This window comes from Pogona vitticeps, chromosome 2 (assembly GCF_051106095.1).
Source record: "Pogona vitticeps strain Pit_001003342236 chromosome 2, PviZW2.1, whole genome shotgun sequence".
Lineage (NCBI taxonomy): Eukaryota > Metazoa > Chordata > Lepidosauria > Squamata > Agamidae > Pogona > Pogona vitticeps.
This window is the reverse complement of record NC_135784.1, coordinates 254,888,815-254,912,548: the sequence shown is the minus strand read 5'-3', so window position 1 is coordinate 254,912,548 and position 23,734 is coordinate 254,888,815.

Sequence of the window (23,734 nt, the reverse complement as noted above, 5' to 3'; positions counted from 1 at the left end):
TAACAACTCTGATCAGCTCTTACCCTAGATATATTGGCCAGGTCTGATGGAAATGAAGTCCAGCAATAGCGTTGCCCACATTCAAGTACAAAGCTTAAAAGCATGTAAAATTAAGAGTAACTGCATGGCCTCTCCTATAAAGTGCAAAAGTGATTTCTCTCAGAAATGGATAAGTTAGTAGAAGGGGATTAAAGGTTAAGTCAACTGTTAGTGTGCCCAAAAATATAATTCAAGGTGTAGGAGGCAACATTTTAATGTGTGAGCTGGTGAAAGATTGCTGTTTAAGATTAAGTTGGGTAGTTACACAGCAGAAAAATCCCATACACCATTTTACTCAGTTCCTTTCCTCTTTTGAGCTTTGGAGAGAAGGAAACAGTTACATTAATTTTTGAACCGACAGCCTACAATCATTATAATACCGCAGGTAGATTCTTACAGGAATATTGGGTGCTACAGTATATGATCTTTATTTAAGACTTAAGCACAGTGAAGTCTTGTCTAGATGCTGACTGAGTTCCAGGATCTGTGTTAAACCATTCACATGATCTGGGTCCTTACATCTTTGTTGGTAATAATAACATTCAAGCAAATTTCAGGAAGTGTTAACCAGATATCATTTGCAGCTTGAGAATCTTTAAAGAGAAATAATATTTTATGTGTTGAGGTATCATTCTAAGTTTCTTCCTCATCTAGTCACACTATATAAGCTTGAAGACTGGCTTGCTTCTTCATTTTTTCAGTGCTACCTGCAGCTGCAGTGGAGATGTCAAAGAAACCTTCAACTGTGGGAACAATTTGTTTCCAATTATACAAATACATATAGTTTTGCAGATCATCATCTGTGCCATTTATTTCCAGGTGTTGATTTACTGTACATACATATATATAAAGTAGGCCTGGAACATAAATTTATATAAATTTATGTTCCAGGCCTACTTTACCTGTGGAGTCATGTGATACATTTTGTTTAAAACAGGACCCATAAATACATTAAATAAAAATACTTCCAATATTTATATTGCCTCCCCATTGATGATTAATGTTCTGCTACATAAATTTAATCTGGGATTGGTTCTGAATGAAGATGGTGTGTGACTTTCTCAGCCAAGTTGATACTTCTGTTTCAAGGAGAGTCATAGATATGAATTATCTTCCCAGCCATCACAATACACCATACAATTTTGAATGCCATATTTAGCTGACCCGTGGGAAATGGAAATGAAAAATTGCCTTGAGCACTGGGATTGTAACTGCATTACCTTCTTGGCAGTGATCACTTTCTATTGCATTATGATTATTTTATTACAAGACATATCGCAATAGCCTCAACATTCCCGATAAAATCCCCAAGAAAATAAATATTGTGCAACATAATTGCTCAAGAACTAATCATGTTATGGACAGTGGTTATACAACAAAATACACCTTTTACCAATTTTCCATAAAGTTATGACCTTGCAGAGACATACTTTTCATATCATTTTTACAATGTGTAAATTAATTTCCTCCTGAAAATTAAATGGAAAGAAATCTAATTTCTGACCTAGCTAAATATAACCAAGTTTCATTCTTCAAATTTTCTCCAGATTTATTTCTGTTGCTACAAACTGTCTTTAAAATAATTGTCAGACTTTTAAAAAAAGAAAAATAGGCAAAATATAATTATGATTTCATATGATCAGAAGAAGTTGTTTTTATACCTATTGAAAATGAATCATGCATTATCATCTGCCAGTTAAAAGTATAAAATCACAGCTATTATATCTGAGTATAGTGGTCAAGATACCAACATAATTAAGCAAAGATCATTAATGTATGCTGCCTTTTATTTAAAGCTTGTTTTCAAAATACAGGGGATACATACGCATATCAATTAAGCGATTACGAAGGAAGCAAGAGTGGGTTGGCTTCACACCAGGACCTATTGTATCATTATTTCTACGCTATTCTTTTTGTGCAAGCAGTTGCATTTTCTCAGCCACCCCAGAAGTGCAGTATCCTAAATATATTTCTGCTGGAAATGTACCTGTGATCCTTCAGTGCTGGCTGGACCTTCTTCATTAGCTGCTGCTGCATGTGATGGAAAGGTGGCTGGAATTGCCTCCCAACCTCTTGCTGCTGCTTAATATCCATTGCCCACTGTTTAATTCAGGGACTTGAGACGGTTGCTAGATCATACATCTCCTTCTTCCACAAGGAGGAAAACCCTAGTGGAGCAGTCCCTTTAGTTTTCGGCCAGGGCCACCATTTCAGGCTGCCAAAATACTGTGATCATTCTATTGAATCCCCCATCCATTTAGACTGTCCCTTCCTTATGCCGTCCATCATGCCAACCAAGCCCTGGAACACTGGGATCACCTGGCTAAGGATGGCTGTCTCTCCACTAAGGACCTGTGTTGCACCCTCAAAGATTCAGAGGACATCGGCCACCTGATCCACAATGCCCTACTCTTCTCTGCCCAGAGGAACAGCCACACCAATGGAAATCTTTGGTACCAAATCAATGGGTGCCTTTGGCTGCTCCAGCATTCATTCAAGCAGGCAGAAAGTAGAGATTTATTGAGCTGCCACATCCTGGAATAGGTGGTGCAATGGCAACCCTAATTGCAAAATGTACCACCTATACTTTGGAAAAAATTGACCAATTCTATGAAGACTTACAACACCTTCTAGAACTGACACCAAAGAAAGATGTTCTTCTCATTATAGGGGATTGGAATGCTAAAGTAGGGAGTCAAGAGATAAAAGGAACAACAGGGAAGTTTGGCCTTGAAATTCAAAATGAAGCAGGACAAAGGCTCATAGAGTTTTGTCAAGAGAACAAGCTTTTCCAACAACACAACTACACATGGAAATCACCACATGGGTAATACTGAAATCAGATTGATTATATTCTCTGCAGCCAAAGGTGGAGAAGCTCTATACAGTCAGCAAAAACAAGACCTGGAGCTGATTGTGGCTCTGATCATCAGCTTCTCATAGCAAAACTCAAGCTTAAACTGAGGAGAGTAGGAAAAACCACTGGGCTAATCAGGTATAATCTAAACCAAATCCCTTATGAATACACAGTGGAAGTGAAGAACAGATTTAAGGAACTAGATTTGGTGGACAGAGCACCTGAAGAACTTTGGATAGAGGCTTGTAACATTATACAGGAGGCAGCAACAAAAATCATCCCAAAGAAAAGGAAATGCAAGAAATCAAAGTGGCTGTCCAACAAGGTCTTACAAATAGCAGAGAAAAGAAGGGGAACAAAATGCAAGGGAGATAGAAAAAGTTACAGACAATAAAATGCAGACTTCCAAAGAATAGCACAGAGAGGCAAGAGGGCCTTCTTAAATGAACAATGCAAAGAAATAAAGGAAAATAACAGAAAAGGAAAAACCAGAGATCTGTTAAGGAAAATTGGAGATATTAAAGGAACATTTCGTGCAAAGATGGACATGATAAAGGACAAAAATGGTAGGGACCTCACAGATGCAGAAAATATCAAGAAGAGGTGGCAAGAATACACAGAGGAATTATATCAGAAAGATTTGGATATCCCGGACAACCCAGATAGTGTGGTTGCTGACCTTGAGACAGACAACCTGGAGAGTGAAGTCAAGTGGGTCTTAGAAAGCATGGCTAACAACAAGGCCAGTGGAGGTGATGGCATTCCAGTTGAACTATTTAAAATCTTAAAAGATAATGCTCCTAAGGTGCTACATTCAGTATGCCAGCAAATCTGGAAAACTCAGCAGTGGCCAGAGGACTGGAAACAATCAGTCTATATCCCAATTCCAAAGAAGGGCAGTACCAAAGAAAGCTCCAACTAACGTACAATTGCACTCATTTCACACACTAGCAAGGTTATGCTCAAAATCCTGCAAGGCAGGCTTCAGCAGTATGTGGACCGAGATCTCCCAGAAGTACAAGCTGGATTTTGAAGGAGGCAGAGGAACTTGAGACCAAATTGCTAACATGCACTGGATTATGGAGAAAGCCAGAGAGTTCCAGAAAAACATCTACTTCTGCTTCATTGACTGTGCAAACGCCTTTGACTGTGTGGACCACAGCAAACTATGGCAAGTCCTTAAAGAAATGGGCGTGCCTGACCACCTTATCTATCTCCTGAGAAACCTATACATGGGACAGGAAGCAACAGTTAGAACTGGATATGGAACAACTGATTGGTTCAAAATTGGGAAAGGAGTACGACATGGCTGTATATTGTCCTCTGGCATATTTAATTTTTATGCAGAATATATCATGTGAAAGGCCGGACTGGAGGAATCCCAAGCCAGAATTAAGATGGCCAGAAGAAATATCAACAACCTCAGATATGCAGATGATCCCACTCTGATGGCAGAAAGTGAGGAGGAATTATAGAACCTCTTAATGAGGGTGAAAGAGGAGAGCACCAAAAATGGTCTGAAGCTCAACATAAAAAAACAAAAACAAACTAAGATCATGGCCACTGGTCCCATCACCTCCTGGCAAATAGAAGGGGAAAATATGGAGGCAGTGACAAATTTTACTTTCTTGGGCTGCATGATCACTGCAGATGTAACAGCTGTCACAAAATTAAAAGACACCTGCTTTTGGGGAGGAAAGCGATGACAAAGCTTGACAGCATCTTAAAAAGCAGAGACACCACCTTGCCAACAAAAGTCTGCATAGTCAAAGCTATGGTTTTTCCATTAGCAATATATGGAAGTGGGAGTTGGACCATAAAAAAAGGCTGACCGCCAAAGAATTGATGCTTTTGAACTGTGGTGCTGGAGGAGGCTCTTGAGAGTCTGGTCCATGGGGTCACAAAGAGTCGGACACAACTAAACGACTAAACAACAAAATACTTTGGCCAGCTGCTGCTGTACCAATTGCCTTACATGCAATATAAATTTGGCACAACCCTGTAATTGAAGGTCTTTCAGGGCGGCAGTTGATAATGGGGTATCAGTTCTGCCACAAACCTGTTGAAACCAGTGTTCTCCACCAAAGAGAATGGCTGGCCATCTAGGGCTATCACCTCCTCTAGGTGACAAGTAATCCTGGCATTCACATGTTTGCATAAGACCTTTCTCTGCATCTCTCCAAGCTCCTCTTGGGTAGACAACTTATTATTGAGATGTGAGTCTGGCATTTGCTGCCTCCCATCTCTTGTTATTTGCCTATCTATCTCTTTGCTTCCCTGGGCTAGTGGCTCAACCTCTGCCCTCTGACGACTCTTACCGTTCTCAGGAAGTAAGCCACTTGCCCCCATAATATTCACTTCACTTGCCAGCAGCAATGCCCTGTGCTGAATCTTCAGGTGGCTGAACTTGCTACAGTTGGAGAGGTGGCCTAAGTCCTGCCTATGCTAGAGCACCTTCTTGCAGTGCATGCACTCAACTATTTGAGCATCTGTTGTCCACTGCTGAAAATGCTTCCAGATGATTGACTTATTGGGAGCTCTACTTTTTGCCTGCACATTCCTAACAGGGATTGCTTACTCAGCTGAAGGGGCAGGGGTGATTTTATTGTCATTGTTAAAGCTGCACCTATGCTTTTGGAGGACGTGTAGAAGTGATATCCTATAGGTTGTGTTATGGACACTATCATTTTGAAATTTCCACTGACTGTAATCATTGGCTGCAATCTTTAACACACTTAGCAGGTGCGATGATATGACTTACCTCCAAGCAAACACATATTAATCACACTTTCTTGTCATGGAAATCTGTGGCACTTAGTGATAATTTAGTCCTTGTTGATTTCAATAGGAATTTAAGTGCTGGTAGGGGAAGGAATGGTGGTGGGGGTAGAACATGCCCACGTAGGAGAAGAGACGTTAGATATCTTACATCTATCCCCTCTTCTAGTCCTACCCCCAACCAGATAGTATCAGGTGACCAAGCCACATGGTGCTGGATCCGGATGGTTTCCTGAATGCTCTTGGTGATTATCCATCTGATATGGTTGGTGCTCCTGTCGAAGCTCAGGTCACCCTATGGAATAGGGAGATGACCTGGGTGGTTGAAAATATTGCACTTAAGTGCCCTCTCCCTGCATGCAGAGCCCAGACAACTCCTTGGTATACATCTGAACTGTGGGCATTGAAGCGAGATGGGGGGATGGCTGGAGTGTGGGGGATGGCTGGAGTGCAGGTGGAGTAAATCCCGCTGAGAGTCTGATCGAACATGACTTAGATCGCATTATCGGGCCTATTTCATGGCAATATGGTTGACGAAATGGCAGTATTTCTACAGCTGTATTGCTTCCTCAGAATGTCATTCAGCAAAGCTGTTTTGGGTGGTCCAGGATCTTTTTCAACTGGGAAATCTGGTGGAGGTCCTGGACTGCTCTTCAGCTCACTGTGCTGAGTTTGCCATTCATTTTGAGGGAAAAATCACTCAGATTCGCAGTGGGTTGGACTCCACAGTTACTGCAGAATCAGAGGATGTGTCCAGTGCGCCGTGCTTAGGTCAAGTATTAATGGATGAGTTTCAATTGTTGAGACCTGAGGATGTGGACAGGGTGCTTGGATCTGTCTGTTCTATCACCATTCCGCTTGATCCTTGCCATCTTGGCTAATTGGAAGATCTGCCAGGAGGGTTCGCACCTGGGTCCAGGAGGCCGTGAATGCCTCCTTGGGAGAGTGAGTGGTCCCTACCACCTTGAAAGAGGTGGTAATTCGGCAACTCCTAAAAAAGACCCAAGGCTGGTGGTTAACTACCGATTAGTGGTGAACCTCCCTTATTTGGGCAAAGTGTTGGGTTGTGGCTGGGCAACTCTAGGCACTGCTGGATGAAACAGATTTTCTGGATCCATTTCAATCGGGTTTCAGGCAGGGTTTTGGTACGGAGACTGCCTTGTTCACCCTGTATGATGACCTTTGCTGGGAGAGAGACGGAGGGAGTGTGACCCTGTTGATACTCCTGGACCTCTCAGCGGCTTTCGACATCATCGACTATGGTGTCCTTTTGGATAGGCTGGCTGGGTTGGGAGTTGGGGGCACCGCTTTATGGTGGTTCCACTCCTTCCTAGCTGACCGTGTCCAGAAGGTGGTGCTGGGGGACAGTTGCTCTGTCCCATGGCAGTTATGTCATGGGGTTCTCAGGGCTCGATACTGTCCCCCATGCTGTTTAACATCTACATGAAACCGCCGGGAGAGAATTCATCAGGAGGTTTGGGCTGAGGAGTCAGCAATATGCTGCCAATACTCAGCTCTACCTCTCGTTTTCCACCAATCCAGGTGAGGCGGTTTCTGCACTGAACTCATGTCTGGACCTGATAATGGACTGGAGGAGGGTTAATAAATTGAAACTCAATCCAGATAAGACAGAAGTGCTGTTACTGGGTGCTTTACCGGACAGGTTAGAGGGCCATTTCCCTGCCCTGAATAGGGTTACATTCCCCCTAAGGGACAGTGTCCACATCCTGAGGGTGCTCATGGACCCCAGTCTAACTCTGGAAGCTCAGGTGGACTCGGTGGCCAGAGGCACCTTCCTTCAGCTGCGGAAATTATACCAGTTACAGCCCTACCTGGAAAAGTGGAGTCTCATGACAGTTACACACACACTGGTAACATCTCGTATAGATTACTGCAATGTGTTCCACATGGGGCTGCCTTTGAAGATGGTCTGGCGACTGCAACTGGTCTAGAATCGAGCTGTGTGGCTGATGAGTGGTGGGGTCGCTAGGGAACACATCAAGCCGATTCTGTTGAAGTTACATTGGCTACCAGTTGCTGCCCGGGCCCAATTCAAAGTGCTTGTTTTGACATATAAAGCCCTAAACAGCTTGGGCCCTGGATACCTGAAGGATCACCTCCTTCCATATGAACCTACCCAGCAGTTAAGATCTAGCCAAGAAGCCCTTTTGAAAGAGCCGTCCCTCAAGGAGGTAAGAGGAATGGCTTGTAGACAAAGAGCCTTTTTGGCAGCTGCCCCCAGACTATGAAATGCCCTTCCAATTGAGATTCGTCTGGCGCTGACGCTGATGACATTATGGAGCAAGGGCAAAACCTTCCTGTTCCAGAAGGCTTTTAATTGAAATAATGTCAACTGACAGTTAAAAAGACAGTTAAAAACTTGGCTATTTAGGCAGGCCTTCCCTCCAGTCAGCTCTTTTTTTAAAATTTCTTCTTTCCTTATCCTATCCCATCTTTCTTAAATTCATTGTTTTTAACTAATATAGTAATTGTATTTTTTATGATTATATATATTTTATATTGATATATTTTATGTTGTAAGCCACCCCGAGTAGACATGGTCTAGAGGGGCAGGGTATAAATTTAATAAATAAATAAATAAATAAATAAATGATGGCAATTTTTATAGTATATATTTTAATTGTATTTTAATTGTCTTATCTTTTTATTGTATTTTAATTGTTGTAAGCCGCCCAGAGACCTTTGGGTAGTGTGGGCGGCATCTAAGTTAAATAAATAAATAAATAAATAAATAAATAAATAAATAAATAAATAAATAAATAAATAAATGTTTTCAGTTTTACTCTAGAACAAGAGTGGGCAAAGTACAGTATATGGGCAATGTACGGCCAGTCCTCAGATTTTTTAAAAAAATCCTAACCCCCAGCAGAAACCCTAGTGAAAAATAAATATATATTACATAAAGTTGATTTATGGCTTGTACATTCATTCACCATATAGCAGTTTTTAATAGTTAATTAAGTTTTAAAATAGCACTTGTGATGTTTTTGCTAAAAATGTTACCTTCGTTATGATAGCCAATGGCTGTAACAGTTTTACAGCAATCAGAACAAAACTGAATATATATTAGGACATTTCATGTTGTTGGTAAGTAAGAGTTAAGGTTTTGTTTCATCTTTGCCTTGGCCTTTGGGCTTTGACACTTTGGTTTCATATTGAATTTGACTGTTGAACTTTGTTGAACTATTATATTTTTAGGGTTGACTTTAGCTGCCAGACTTAAAGATATCAGTGCATGCAAGATGAGCACCACATGTATTTCTTGTTGTACGAAAAATCAGCAGACAGAGATTGTTAAAGGGAAAAAAAGTACTGAGCTCCATGAAATTATACTGAGTGACAGCAACAGAATACTGATCCATCTGGCAATTTTAAACAATGTGTCTGGCAATTTACAGGCAGTAATTCTGCCAGCCTTGACAAAGAGCAGAAATATTTCTTATCGCTTCTGAACAAGACACCTGCAAACCAAGATTCAGCCCTTATAAATCTAGCTGCAGAGTCAGGGAGCAATCTGCACACCGTATACACAGCCTATTGACCTTTAAAAAAGTGGGAAAGGCCACAGACAAGCTATCAAATTTCCCCACATAGATCACCTGTTTCTATGGCATATATCTATGATTAACTAGATCCTCTTTGGTTTATGTTTCCGTCTATGGGGAAATTTTAACACCATGGGAGCTCATTAGAAACATGTAGTCTATTTAACTGTCTTGATAGAATCATATATACTTTTAAGAATAGCTTGATGTAGTAGGGACCGATGCGTCAGCTGTTGTTGTTGTTTAGTCGTTAAGTTGTGTCTGACCCTTCGTGACCCCATGGGGTGGAGCATGCCAGGCCCTCCTGTCTTTCACTGCCTCCTAAAGTTTGGTCAAATTCATATTGGTAGCTTTGGTGACACTGTCCAGACATCTCGTCCTCTGTCGGCCCCTTCTCCTCTTGCCTTCACACTTTTCCAACATTAGGGTCTTTTCCAGGGAGTCTCCTCTTCTCATGAGATGGCCAAAATATTTGAGCCTCAGCTTCAGGATCTGTCCTTCCAGTGAGCACTCAGGGTTGATTTCCTTTAGAATGGATAGATTTGTTCTCCTTGCGGTCCAGAGGACTCCACCACAATTCAAAAGCATCAATTCTTCGGCAGTCAGCCTTTTTTATGGTCCAACTCTCACTTCCGTATATTGCTACTGGAAAAACCATAGCTTTGACTATGCTGACCTTTGTCAGCAAGGTGATGTCTCTGCTTTATAAGATGCTGTTGAGGTTTGTCATCGCTTTCCTCCCAAAAAGCAGGTGCCTTTTAATTTCGTGACTGCTGTCACCATCTGCAGTGATCATGGACCCCAAGAAAGTAAAATCTGTCACTGCCTCCATATCTTCCCCTTATATTTGCCAGGAGGCGATGGCACCGGAGGCCATGATCTTAGTTTTTTTTATGTGAGCTTCAGACCATTTTTGCACTCTCCTCTTTCATCCTCATTAAGAGGTTCTTTAATTCCTCCTCACTTTCTGCAATCAGAGTGGTATCATCCGCATATTTGAGGTTGTTGATATTTCTTCCACCAATCTTAATTCTGGCTTGGGATTCCTCCCGTCCAGGGTTTCACATGATCTATTCTGCATATAAGTTGAATAATCAGGGCGTCAATGAAGCAGAAGTAGATGTTTTTCTGGAACTCCCTGGCTTTCTCCATAATCCAGCGCATGTTAACAATTTGCTCCTTCGAAATCCGGCTTTTACTTCTGGGAATTCTCGGTCCACATACTGCTAAAGCCTACCTTGGAGGATTTTGAGCATAACCCTGCTAGTGTGTGAACTGAGTGTAATCTGATGAGGTCCATGTGTAGAGTCGCCTCTTGTTGGAAAAGAGTGTTTGTGAGAACCAGCTTGTTCTCTTGACAAAACTCTATTAGTCTTTGCCCTGCTTCGTTTTGAACTCCAAGGCCAAACTTACCTCTTGTTCTTACCTCTTGATTCCCTACTTTAGCATTCCAGTCCCCTATAATGACAAGAACATCTTTGTTTGGTGTCAGTTCTAGAAGGTGTTGTAAGTCAATTGGTCAGTTTCAGCCTCTTTAGCTTTGGTGGTTGGTGCATAAACTTGGATTACTGTGATTTTGAAAGGTCTGCCTTGGATTCGTATTGAAATCATTCTATCATTTTTGAGATTGTATCCCAGTACAGCTTTCCCCACTCTTTTGTTGACTATGAGGGCTACTCCATTTCTTCTATGGGATTCTTGCCCACAATAGTAGATAGGATAATCGTCTGGGTTAAATTTGCCCATTCCCATCCATTTTAGTTCACTGACGCTCAGGATGTCAATGCTTATTCTTGCCATCTCGTTTGACCACAGCCAGCTTACCAAAGTTCATAGATCTTACATTCCAGGTTCCCATGCACTATTTTTCTTTGCAGTATCGGACTTTCCTTTCACTTCCAGGCACGTCCACAGCTGAGTGTCCTTTCGGCTTTCGTCCAACCACTTCATTAGCTCTGGTGCTACTTGTCCTTGTCCTCTGCTCTTCCTCAGTAGCATTTTGGATGCCTTCTGACCTGAGGGGCTCATCTTCTAGCATCATATCTATTAGCCTTTTGTTTCTGTCCATTGAGTTTTCTTGGCAAAGATACTGGAGTGGCTTGCCAGTTCCTGCTCCAGGTGGATCGTGTTTAGTCAGAACTCTCCATTATGACCTGTCCATCTTGGGTGTCCCTGCATGGCATAGCTCATAGCTTCTCTGAGTTACGCAAGCCCCTTCACCACGACAAGGCAGAAATCAATGAAAGGGAACAAGATGTGTCAGAGCTGGAGCAAATTGGACACTTCACTAAGTCTATTCAGACATAGCAAACCACACATACCCTTGATGGGTGGAGAAGAGTATTCTAGTCTCCATCTTCCCCCTCCAGTTTTGATGTTCTTCTACGTATGATAGGTGATCAGTCTGAAGAGAAGAAACTCTACTCTTGGCAGGGGTTATCCATGTTAATCAGAAGCACAGAAAATTGACGCCCCCCACTCATCACATGGAGAGACTCTATGGATAGCAAGGACGCACCTCCTTAGACCTGCCATGTTTTGTGTTTAGTTGAGTGGTGGTGGGGATCAGGAACAGAGGGAATGAGAAATCTCCTCTAATTGTCATAAGTTTATATGGTCTGCTATTGTTTAAGCATGGCTACTCTATCTCACCCTAGCAGACTTTAAAGAATTGTCATAAGGGTAGAGTGGGGAACCTTGCCTTCTGAGAGACACAGGAGCAGAGGACCTTGTCTTCTGAAAGAGACAACTCCCTCACCAATGAAATCATGCAGGTAAAATTATTGTGGAATACAAGGTACAGGGCTTGCTGAATCTTTGCCAATAACAAGCCTATTAAAGATACTGGTTCTACAAGGATGAAAATGGGAACGATGATGCTGTATCTTAAAAGTTGCATTAGAGTTTCCATGTGCTGTACAGATAATGAGATCAATGTCTCTGCCCACTAGCTCACCATTTAATGGCCAGAATTCTGTTGCTTAATTTAGTAAATTACACTCGAATAGGCCCATTGAATCAGTGGAGATTTGGTGAACCAACTTCTCCATAAGTTACATTGATTCAAAGAGATCAAAGAGATCCTACCCTAACTGCAACTTTATTTAGTATAGTAAGTTGCAGTTACAGCAGGCCCATTTGATTGAATGGAACTTATAGAGATTACTCACTAAATCCAAAGAAGGTACTGGCATCCTAACTCTAGCCAATTGCTCTTTCCCAGCAGTTTCCATGGAAATATATATATGTTCTTTCCCAGCAGTTTCCATGGGAATATATATATATCCATATATTAAATATGGATTTTGCTGTATGTGTAACATAGTTGGTTTTTTACTAAGCACAAAAAGTCCAGATCCATCTTGTTGCAGTTCATTGTTTCATATTTTTTTGCTTTTGTTTGCAACCTTCAGTTGTTATTTTGTCAATGGGTAGTGAAACTATATTGTCATTGTTATTGTTATTATTTCTGTTTCAGTATGTATGCACTTAAATAAACACATTTAAGGATCAAACAGACTTTTAGGTCTAGGTTAGAATGGTCTCCAAAAGAAAATTATTTTAAAACTGATTAGTTTGATAAAAAATAAATTTGGAAAACTGAATGAACTCAACTGATTTGCCTCCTCTCATATAGTCGGTTAAAAACATTGTGAGCATGAGGCCAAAACTATTTAGAATCATATTGATCAGCACACCTATATTTTTTACAATAAGGTTCCAGCCGCCTGACAGTCGGTTTTACCGACCTGGATGGGGCGCCGCTGGCATTTGCCCACCAGCCTGGAGAGCACGAGACAGCTCCAAAACGTCATAATTAATGGGCGGGGAAGTGCGAACATTTAAGTGCGCGCTTCCCCGTGCTTCGCCCTCTTTCCTTTTCGGGCTCCCACCTGCCCTCCCTAGTTCTAGTGTGATTTGGGTCACCATTTTGGGGCCAGATAGGAATTTTTGACCTTCATCCTGATTGGCTCTTGGATGGGGGGATTTTTCACCTATCCCACACTGGATAAGGGTTATTGGCTATTTGGTGGCATATTTTGGTCACACTGGCAGGTAGTGTGGAAAAACAGGTATTTTCAGTGTGTCCCATTTGTAATTTCAGGTAAGCCAACAGCGCATCCGACCTCCTGGCTCTGCGGATCGTGCGATTACAGGGAAGGATTCGCTGGGCCACTTCTGGACCAACAGTCATCAAGAAAAGATGTCTTGAGGTCTGGGGGTGTTTAATTAGTGGCCAGCCGGGTTCCTGCTGTCTGGTAGACCGCTGGAACCTGAGGTCGGGGACTCACCCAATTTATGATCAAGGGGTATTGGTTACCCCTACCTGTCACCTTTGTCCGCATTACAGCAGGCCCCTTATATTTGGCCTATTGAGGACAAAGACAGCTTCTATTCAATAAAGGGTGGCCCGCATTTGATCCAATAATTTTGTCTCGCGTCTTTATTCCAGGACTGGGTGGGCAAAAAAATCAATTTAATTCAGTTTATTATGAAGTTTCTCTCCTCTTTTCCAGTGTGGATGAGTTTGATTTTCTTAATAATTTCTGATCAGATGAATCTGGGGAACTTGATCTCATACCAGGCAATTACATCTATAGTGAACAGTGATGTACACTGTTCTTTATAGATTGCTTTCTCCATTAAATTTCGTCCTTGTGTGTATTCCTCTAGTAACATTCCTGGCTGATTTCTTCATTGCAGTTGACAGCCTGATGACTCTTAATATGGTGTTTCCTTTCTATTTCTCTCAAATCTATTTTCTTGTCAGCTTATTGCCATGTTTTACTGTATCCATCTCATTTCTTGTGGTTCTTTACATGGGAATTTACCAATATACTTGAATCTGAACTCTATTTGCACTCTATTAGCCAGGTACTTAAATGACTGAAGTCATACTGAATCAGATTACATTTCACATTGTCCTTTATTATTTAATGAGACTTCTAATTTAGAATCATGGAAACTTCCATAAAACATTATCTACAGGAACTTTTCTCTTATGCCTCTCCTTCCTTTCACTCAGGACCATAGGAAAAAAAATTCAATGCTACCAGAATTTTCTTTTTCTTTCTTTATTCATTAAAAGCTTCTACAATCAGCATGAATGATTAAATCCTCCCACATGTAGCACACAAAAATCATTATTTTATTATTATTGTATCATCACACAATACAATCCTACTTTAAGGTCCAGGTAGAAAAATCCCATCAAATGAATGGGGTTGGACTGGAAAAAGAGGAGAGGAATATAGAACCCATGCAGGAAGTGATGAGTGAATTGCTACCAATTATCTACTGTGGTATGTTCAAGGTATTACTTTTAATTTATATGGCTGTATGCATCTCAGGACCAGGTTATCTTAAAGACCATCTTTTGCTGCTTCCATCACCCTAGACTTTGAATGAGCAAGGGCCTGCTTAGTGATGGTTATTTGGTTATTCTACAAAAAAGAACCTACCTTTGTGAAGAACTTAGGAACATGTGCTGCATGAAACAGGAAATTCAGTTGCTAGACTCTTTTATGCTTCTGTGAACCTGGGAAGCTGTCTTCTCAGGCAAAGGTCAGGGTACAAATAGAGTTCACACTTTATTTAAAAGATTTTTAGCCCACCTTTCTCCTTTAAAAAGGCATTGAAGTTGGGGAGACTAAACGGGGGAGTGAGCTTTCACCAGACCTCCATAGCCTCCACCCCATCTGACACTCCCAGGGCAATCCCACCCCAGAATGAATAAAAATAGTGTGGCTGAATGACTGTAAAGGAGGGAACCTGACTGGGGAAACTTAGCACCCTTTCATAGTGATGCCACCATATGGAATGGTATTTCCATTGAAAGCAGGTGGGTTCACAGTATGAGATTTTTTAAAATCATAAATTGAAGTATCATTTGTTTGACCTAATTTTCCTGGACAGTCACTCCTGGCATTTTAATGAAATGGTCTGCTTCCTTTATCATTGCTTTATTAATGTATTAATTGGTTTCATTTTATTTTGGGTGTTTTGCTTTGTTTATTAGTATTGCAAAAGGCATTAGGAGTTTTATTAATGAAGAGCTCTACATGTATTATTAAACAACGAAGAGATAAAAATAGATAAAAATGTTTATAAATAAATAATACTTGAGTGTTCCTTTTAAAATCAGAAGGTTAAGGCTAAACCTGGAGGACATCATCATCAAAACAGATGTTAGATCAGTGTAACTCTTAAGAATTTCTTTTTAAAAAATTCTTTCCATTAGCACTGGAATAGCAAAGTTTGATTAAGTTCCCATGTGAACACAAACTAATTTGCCTCATTAAAAATCTTTCTAATAGCATAATAGCCAAATGATAGGAGAAGAGAAGGACACACCTGCCATGCTTTGAAACAACTCACAGGGCAAAATCCTGGAGCAGAACCTGCAGTTTATCAGCTCTGCCCTCACTAACAGATGTCACTGTAGACAAAAATAATTAATTGGTAGGGTTAGTGAGCTCAAGGAACAGCACAGAGTTCTGAGCTCTCAGATCTAAAGTAAGATATCTTTGTTAACAGCATATGTTCACATCTTAGTCCTTCTGTTGCAAGACAGGAATTGCTTCAAAGTTTTAGCAGCAGGCAGGTTTGAAAAAAGAAACAAGAACAAAAAGAGAGAAATGGCAGTGAAAGCAGTGGGGCTCAGTGAAACACGTCAAAGCAAATGGCAGCACTATGCTTTTAATTTTATGAATGAGTTAACAGTAAAAACAAAATCTGGTCATTCATTATGTGCATTTCCCCAAGGCGTAATTCAGGGAAAGTAAAACTTGTCACTAGCATTAAAAAAACCCATTATAAAAAAAGCATAATAGATGCCCTGAATTTTTTTTCCCATCAGATATTTTCTCCTGCCCCTTCACTTCATAAGAAGCACCCAGTTCTCCAGGAGAAAACTTTAAGCTTCCTTTTAAGTAGTGCTTCAGATGTGGCCATTCAAAAACTGATCTTTGATAGTTCTTAAGACAGTAGTTGTGTCCTAGCTGTGTGTGTGTATGGCATGTTAACATGGAGTAATCAGGGCCGGTGCGAGGCTTTTTTGCGCCCTAGGCAAAACTTACTACTTGCGCCCACACAATTTTCAAAAACAGATTGTAGGAAAAACAGAAAGTACAAAAGTTGAAACTGTGAAAATTTTATTTTAAAAAACGGAGAGACCAAGTAATAGAACAGTCTTCAATTTTCTTTCTCAAATACAAACCAGGTTTAGCACACAAATCATTTTGAATAATCCTATGAATTGTAATGTCTCTTAAATGTTTCTATTTTTGCCACATCAAAATCTCATTTTGCGTGGCTTTTCTTTTGCAAATTTTGTCACCAATTGCTTCAGGTCAATGGCTGATGCTTCAGCATGCTCAGTTGATATAGATGTCAAACCAACTAGTCTACTTTACAGCATTGTTGAGCGTAAATATGTTTCTATAAGCTTGAGCTTTGGAAAACTGCGTTCACCACTAGCCACTGACACTGGAAGTGTGAGAAGGATCCTTAGAGCAAAAGAAACATTAAGCACACTATCCAGGAGTTTTTGTTGCACTATGAAGATAAGTACTCCTTGTGGTGGCATAGACTTTGGAAGTTTTGAGCTATTGCTGTAAGTTCACAGCACAGATCTTCAGCATTAATATCTTTGTTTCCATTGTGCATCAATGATTTTTCCAAATTTTTGCAGTACATTTTTTTGTTGATCTTGTATATGTCATATAGGAAGCCAAACAAAACTGTTGGAATCTCTCTTCAACAGATTGTATGGCCATGTCTAAGACAGCTTAATAGAAACTTATTTTGAATTTCTGCTTTGGATCTTGTGGTGCCTCATCTTGTGCTTCATACTCAAACTGCTTTGGCATGAGCAAGAGATTAGTAGATCTTCCAGGTCAGAGGCCACAAGGTAGAATTTCTGCTCACAAGCTGACTTGGCTTACAGGGAACATTGGTGGAGCCCCTCCCAAAATAGAAGTCTGTCTCCAGTTATAACCTGGGAAATGTAGCTTAAAAGAGACCAAAAACTAAGTGAGAGAGGGAAGCTGCAGGATCTTCACCAAAATTTTCTCCCCCTACTGCTGTCTGTCCATTAGCCTTGCTTGATGACTTATAACCCCAGGAAATAGGTCACAGTGGCTGGTGTCAATGAGACATTTGTAAGAAATAGGGGTTGCAGCAGGGGTCACGGGGGGGGGGGAACTCAAGGCTACACAGTACTGGCAACTCTGAAAGTGCTTATGTATTTATTTTTATTTACCAAGTGGTTTTTTTGCTTACTTCCATTGATGCCAGTGGTGATATATGCAAATGAATTATGCTAATAAGAGTACCAGCAGCCCTTTTTCTATGAAATGACCCCTGGACTGCAGTATATACAAAAACTTTATAAGACTTTATAAATAATTATATTCTATAGCACTGTTGTGGTATTTATCTTAACATTGTAAAATGTAATTTTTTTAAAAAATATTGTTCATATTTATTTTTTTTTCCAAGAAACTAGTCTGTATACAACTATGCCTCTCTCAGGTCAGTTCTGCGCTCCTCTGAGTTCAGTTCTACACCCCTCAGGTCAGTTCTGCACTCCTCTGAGGTCAGTTTTGCGCTCCTCTGAGGTCTCAGGCCTACACTCTATTTATTTATTTATTTATTTATTTATTTATTTGTTTGTTTGTTTGTTTGTTTGTTTGTATGTATGTATGTATGTATGTATGTATGTATGTATGTATGTATGTATGTATGTATGTATGTATGTATGTATGTATGTATGTATGTATCTAACCCATCTGGTATATTCTACCACTCTGGGCGGCTAACAACAAACATATACAGTTAAAATAATATAAATCCATTAGCATCATCGATAACGAAACATTCCAAAAATAAATAAATAATAAAGAAAAGAGAGAAAGCAAAAAGAAAGGAAGTTAAATGTTGACAGGAGGGAAGGCCTGGATGTAAACCCATATTTTAAATTGAATTTTAAATGTACCCAGCGTAGGGGCTGCGCAAATCTCAGGAGGGAGATTGTTCCAAAGGTGAGGAGCCACCGCCGAGAAGGCCCGGTTACAAGTCTTTTCCCTCCGGGCCTCGGCGTCAGGCTCCTCAGCCTCACCTCCTGGCTCGCGCTGGTGATCCGGGTAGAACTTGGTGGGAGCATCATATTTGAGTTATGATGACCCAAATAGCGAGGTTCCAAACCGTTTAGGGCCTTATAAGTGAGCATTAAAACTTTGAAGTCAATGCGGAAACGGATGGGCAGCCAATGCAGCCTGGCCAGAATAGGAGAAATGTGCTAGTGTTTTCTCACTCCAGTGAGGAGTCTGGCCGCTGCATTCTTCACCATCTGAAGTTTCCGCATCAGCCTCAAAGGCAGCCCCACGTAGAGTGCATTGCAGTGGTCTAATCTTGAGATTACAAGCGCGTGTACCAAGGTAGTGAGCACCCCCGTGTCAAGGTAGGGCTGCAGCCAGGCTATCCACCAAAGGTGGAAAAAGGTGGTACGGACAACTGACGCCACCTGTGTTTCCATGGTGAGCGTCAGGTCTAGGTGTATGCCCAAGCTGCGGACTCCACTCGTCGGAGCCAGGGCCACCCCCCCAAATGAGAGAGAGTCGCCCAGGCCGCCAGCCATGGGGCCCCCACCCTCAGAACTTCCATCTTGTCCGGGTTCAGACTCAGCCCATTCTCCTGCATCCATTGCAGTACAGTACAGTCCCCAGGCAGCGCTGAAGGGACAGGACGTCATCACCTGCAGTTGGTAAAAGAAATGTAGAGCTGGGTGTCATCAGCATATTGATGACACGACGCTCCACACCCCCTGATGACACCAGCCAGCAGCCTCATATAGATGTTGAACAGCACTGGGGAGATAATCGACTCCTGTGGAACCCTGCAATTGGAACTCCACGGTGCCGAGACACTCTCCCCAAGGTGAACTCTCTGCAGGCTGTCCTCCAAGAAGGAACGGAGCCAGGCTAATGCCAAGCCATCAATTCCCAACTCGGAGAGCCTCCCCAGAAGGATACCGTGGTCAATGGTATCAAAGGCTGTCAAGATGTCGAGGAGGACCAACAGAGACATTTTGCCCCTGTCAGCCTCCCTCAGCAAGTCATCATACAGTGCGAGTTATGATGACCCTTACCAGGATTTTCCAGGTAAAGAATACTCAGAAGTGGTTTACCAGTCCCTTCTTCTGGAACTACATAGCTTGCCCAAGAGCACACAGGATAGATCTACTCAGAGGAGGCACAGTGGGGAATTGAACTCCCAACCTCTGGTTCCACAGCCAGATATCTAAACCACTAAGCTATGCTTGATACAGTAGATGATGTTAAACATCTTCTCTTTCAGGTGACAGAGCTATTGCTAGTCTGACAGAAACTGGTTTAGACTCCTGTGCACTCCTGTAAAAGGTGCAGGCAAGAAAGCGTGATAATTGTCGCTTTGCTGCTTAGACAAGTAAAAGTAATGGCTTTTGTGGGAGGTTTTTGTCTTGTAATTGATCAAGCTGTCCCTTTGAGCTTGGATGCTGTGTTCATAGCTTCACAAAGTGGGGGAAAAGGTCTAGTTTTGTGCAAAAGCTAGGTATTCTGTACTTAAGTGTATCCGTGTGAATTGTGGAAACTGCAGTGGGACAACTTTCCTGCGGCTACACAGTTCCCATCGGAACCTTTCACCCACTGTTGCCAAATGAAAGCTTACTTCTTTGAAAATTATACATTTGTTTAATCCCACCTCCACCTGATGCCACAGTCCCAACCCAGGTACTCCATGTCAGTGCATCCACTGTCTATTTTGTTTAAAAGCAAGTGCAGTGGGGAGAGATGTACAACAGCTTAGCTGGTATAGCTCAGAGGCTGGAATATCTGGGCTGAGAGTTCAAATCCACAACGGGCTTCCAAAAATTTATATATTATATTATATTATATTATATTATATTATATTATATTATATTATATTATATTATATTATATTATATTATATTATATTATATTATATTATATTATATTATATTTTTATTATATATATACACACACACACACAATCACACATGCTCTGGATGATAAAAGGCCACTGAGATTCACTCAGAGCATGTGTGGCTGATGGGATTATGTGCCCTGCCATTTGTGTGGCCTTGGATGCCCTGCATGGTTCCAGAGTGTCACAAGAGTGAGGCAAGGAGCAATCTATTCTGGGAGAGTTGGTAGCCCATTTACACTCCTTTTCCTCATCTTCTCAAGAGAAAAGTTCATCTAGAAGGGGGAAGATCCTTTCCCAGTACCTGCCCCACAGAGATTGCCCATGTAAACCAGGGAGCCTCTTCTGTCCTCATCTTGTTGGGAGAGATGGCTATTTAAAGCCTGGAAAGATTTTATATTGACATGAGCTCTGTTTTGCAATCATGGGGACTCTATATGTAACAGGAGTGCTCATCTGCAGATTGGGAAGACTTTTACTTTCCTCATAGTTGTGGCACTATTGTTGTTCTTATGTGTTGTCAAGGCACCACTTTCCATAATATCCTGTCCTCAGCCGCCTTGCTCAGCTCTTGTAGACTCAAGCCTATGGGTTCCTTTTGGAAGTCAGTCCATATCATATTTGGTCTTCCTCTTTTCCTGCTGCCTTCCACCTTTCCTAGCATCATCGTCTTTTTGAGAAAATCCTGCCTTCTTATGATGTGCCCAAAGTAGGACACATTCAGCTTCAGTATTTTTCCTCCAGAAATAGTTCAGGCTTGATTTGATCTAGGATCCACTGGTTTGTCTTTCTGGAATCCCACAGTATGTGCAAAGCTCTCCTCTAGCACTATATTTCAAATGAATATTTTTTCCCTTTCAGCTTTCTTCACTATCCGACTTTCATACCCATACATGGTGATCAAAAATACAAGAATGTGGGTAGTGACACATCCTTACACTTGATGATCTTTTCTAATCCCTTCTTTGCTGTCCTTCCTAGATTCAGTCTTCTTCTGATTTCTTGGCTGCATTGATGATTGAATGTAGGTATACAAAATCTCTAACTATTTCAATTTCTTCATTGTTAATGTTAAAGTTGTGTAGTTCTTCTGTAGTCAAGATTTTTGTCTTCTTAATATTCAGTAGCACTCCTGTTTGGCATTTTATTCTTTCACCTTTCCAAACAGTAATTTTAAGTCTCCTTATTGGGAGAACAGTGACGAATATTACTGTCTTGGACTGCATGATCACTGCAGATGGTGACAGAAGCCACAAAATTAAAAGACGCCTGCTTCTTGGAAGGAAAGCTATGAAAAACCTAGACAGCGATGAAAAACCTAGACAAACCTTAAAAAGCAGAGACATCACCTTGCCGACAAAGGTCCGCATAGTCAAAGCTATGGTTTTTCCAGTAGCGATGTATGGAAGTGAGAGCTGGACCATAAAGAAGGCTGACTGCCGAAGAATTGATGCTTTTGAATTGTGGTGCTTGAGAGTCCCCTGGACTGCAAAGAGAACAAACCTATCCATTCTAAAGGAAATCAACCCTGAGTGCTCACTGGAAGGACAGATGCTGAAGCTAAGTCTCCAATACTTTGGCCATCTCATGAGAAGAGACGACTCTCTGGAAAAGATCCTGATGTTGGGAAAGTGTGAAGGCAAGAGGAGAAGGGGATGACAGAGGATGAGATGGTTGGACAGTGTCATTGAAGCTACTAACATGAATTTGACCAAACTCCGGGAGGCAGTGGAAGACAGGAGGGCCTGGCAAGCTCTGGTCCATGGGGTCACGAAGAGTTGAACATGACTTAACGACTAAACAACAACAACAAATTGGGAGAAAGGTGGACTATAAATAAAACAATTAGATAAAATTAATAAACAAATCATTGCTACTTTTTGGCAGTAAGATGTTGTTATCTGCATATCTTAAATTACTGGTGTCTCTTCCACCAGTTTTCATTCCTCCTTCATCTGAATCTAGTCCAGCTTTCTGTATGATACTTCTGTGCATGGATTGAACACATTAGGGGATAAAAAGCAAAGCAAAAAGCAAAGTGTGCTGCTTATATGCCACTCCATAGCACTTCAAGCATTCTCTGGGCGGTTTACAAGTTAATTATACAGGCTACACATTGCCCCCCCCCCCCCAGCAGGCTGGGTACTCATTTTACTGACCTCGGAAGGATAGAAGGCTGAGTCAGCCTTGAGCCAGCTACCTGGGATTGAACCCCAGGTCGTGAGCACAGTTTTGGCTGCAGTGCAGCGGTTTAACCACTGCGCCACGAGGCTCACATGTCTGATAAAGTGCACCCTTGTCTGATACCTTTATGAAACCATATTCTTTCCAACAGTAGCTTCTTGTCCACAATACAAGTTATACATCAGGACAACCAAGTATTGAGGCACACCCCTTTCTTTCAGAACTACCCATAGGTTTCTCATCTCAGCTACACAGTCAAAGGCTTTGATGTAGTCTATAAAGCATAGACTATAAAGCATAGACTGATCTTCTTCTGATACTCTTTGGTGTGCTCTGATAGCCAGAGGATATTTGCAATGTGATTTTTTTCCTTTTTGAAATCCAGCTTGAACACCAGGCACTATAGCACATTGGTAAGATTAATCTCCCCTTCATGGACTGCTGCCTTGTCGTAGCGAAGGGGCTTGAGTAATTCAGCGAACCTATGGGCTATGCCGTGCAGGGACACCCAAGATGGACAGGTCATAGTGGAGAGTTCTGAATTATTATAATAGTATAAATATTATAATAGTATAAAACAAAAGCAAGAATTTTATAAATTTACAAAATGAATCATAAAAACATATAGAAGTTTACCAGGATTGAAAGGTTTCTGAGGTTGCCCTGGAACCCATGGAGAGTCCATCTGCATCTCTTTGGAAAGATCATTGCAAAGGGCGGGAGCCATCATAGTAAACTTCAGTCATCATTATCACTCCTACCAAGACTGTTGTCCTTTAGTGTCTGGAAAAGACATTGCATATTGGGGGAAGGAAGCAGTAGTTTTTAAAGAACTGTTGTTTGAAAACAAAGCTGCAGTAACTTAAAGATTCTTAGTTTAAAGCCTTTAACAGTTTCAAGCCTTTAACAGAAGAAATAGTCCCACTGAGAATGGATTTCCTAGGAAAGATTACAGCTGAAGTAGTCAAAGGTGTAATGTGAATGGGATTAATAATCCAGACATTACTAACCGTTTGTTGCCAAAAAGTCAGAAACATATGTTTAGAGTTAAGTAACAAATGCAGGAAGTATTATTTAAATTAGCTCCTCAAGCAGGACTTTGCAAAAAAAAAAAACCCTGAATCTACAATGTGATTGCAAAAAGGAAGGTGGAAACCACCAAAACAACCCAAGAGTTCTCCTCTTGCAATAATAAAAATGCTTTGCTCCATAGCAATGTTTTTAGAATATCAATCTCAACATGAGTAATGCCCCCAAATTGGATATAATTAGATCCAGACATTGGCTTCCCTCAAACAGATTAAACAACTGGGCAGTACCAAAT